Source organism: Marmota monax, unplaced genomic scaffold (genome assembly GCF_021218885.2).
Source record: "Marmota monax isolate L192 unplaced genomic scaffold, Marmota_monax_Labrador192_F-V1.1 WCK01_AAM20220418_F8-fsc00107, whole genome shotgun sequence".
Lineage (NCBI taxonomy): Eukaryota > Metazoa > Chordata > Mammalia > Rodentia > Sciuridae > Marmota > Marmota monax.
In genome coordinates, this window is record NW_026693761.1 from 1,202,298 (window position 1) to 1,204,292 (window position 1,995).

The following is a 1,995-nucleotide window of genomic DNA, read 5'->3' on the forward strand; positions in this document are numbered from 1 at the left end:
TTATTTTAAAATATCTTACACCAGGAACACTTTAATCTCTCTGCTTTGAGAACAGTTTCATATTCCATTAAGTTTTTACTAAGGGGAACCACATCTCAAAACTATCCTTAATTTTCATTTTCCTAATTCTATTCTGTTCTTTCAGGTTAGGAATTGGAGGAGTTTTACCTAGCTTTTTGTTCATAGAATTTTAAAACTGGAGGGAAATTTAGAAACTGTCTAATCCATCTTCTTAATTTTCCAGACACTAAAGCTCAGAGTGGCTAAGTGGATTACCTGTTCTCAAAAACAGTGGCTTTAGTAGAACTGGATCCAAAGCTTAGGTCTTCTGATTCCAGTATAGCTCTTATGCCCTCCATGAGTTTAAGGTCACTGAGTGTTTTCATTGTCTTAGTATAGTGAGTTTTCTTTTTGGAAGGTATCACTTGGATGTATCTCATCCTTCACGATGCCCTAGATGGTTTGATTCCTCTCTTCCATTACAGAATATTTTATAAAGAAAGGCTGAGAGGGATGTTGACTCATTCATTGTGGTTCTAAGCCCAGGAACTTCCTACCACATAGAATTTTCTTCATTAATATCTGTTGAAGAAATGAATAAATAAAAAAAAATTTCTTGTGTTTTATTACTACCTTATGAACTGTAAAGCAAGTAAAGGAGGAAAAGATTTATGGCTACCAGTAAAAATGTGATTGTGAAACTGAAAGAATAGGTGGAAAATAACAATACTAGAAGCCATATTTAATTGCCAAAATGATTCCAAATTAAAAACTATTATAACCACTGCCCATAAAACACAAGGAGTATGGATGCAGTAAATACCAAAACATGATGTGGAAAAGGGAATATATCTTAGGTTTGGAAAATGCATCTTCTTAGTAAATCAAGCAATGAGAAATAAAGAAAAGAACTACTTTGAGCAGAGAAAATAGAGGAATGACACCTGTAACTAGAGACTTCAGAGTGAAAGAAAGCAGAAATTGATTTAATCATGGAAGTAAATGCATGTATAGTGGCTTATTGTTGAAAATGTAGATCATTTTATTCTGTGGGCTTTAAGAACATCTAGTCGACCTACCCCTAGGTCTTTGTCTCATAGCTTTCCCAAGTAAGTATTTTTTTATAAACTGGATTCTTATTAATCATCAAAAAATTAAAAATAAAAAAAAGAAAAAAAAAGAGTGAATTGGTGGGAAAAGCAGATATATTTCTTAGTTATTGATTCAAAGCCCAAAGTTTAACTTAGTAAAATAGTTAAGGTTTTTAGCCACAGATTAAGGGTCTCTAAAATGAGGCTGAATATTGAGTAGCATCAGTATTTCAGGTCTGGATTTGGGTGGGTGATACCTCAAGATATTAACACAGCCTTTTTGTGGTCTATGATTTCACTGTCCCCATCTGAAAAAAGAAAATTCCATCCGAAATACAGCCTCCCCTTGGGAGTAAAGGAAAGGCCTTGGACTAAAAACCACAATGCCTGGGAGCTTTGGTTCTGGTTCTATATCTTGAGAAACTAAATTAAACTTCCTGAGGTTGCAGTTTCCTCATGTGTTAAATCAGAACTATATTATAAGGCTGCTTTCAGGATTTATATATTAGTTAAGGTTTTTAGATTTTAAGCACTAAAGGCATTTATTGAAAGACAGGATTTGAATATAAAAAGAAATTACCTAAGCAGACTTCAGAAAGGAAAAGACTTAGGAAGGTTTAGGGTTTGGAGGAACATGATGTAATAGCCCATTTCCTCAGAATACTTCCACCAGGATGCCTTCAGCAGCTCATGGGTGCATGATTTGAGGTGTACCTTCCGTGGACCAAGCATTTGATCGAAGGGCACTCTATCCTGGGGGAAATAGATGGGCCTCTAACCAGGCAGGCCCTCTCAGTGCTCTCTCTTGAAGCTAAATTTCAGGAAAAGGAACTGAGAGAATATCAAGATAATGCACTATTCTCCCAGAAAAGGCTGTAGGGCTTCTGCACCAGGTTCAAGGTCT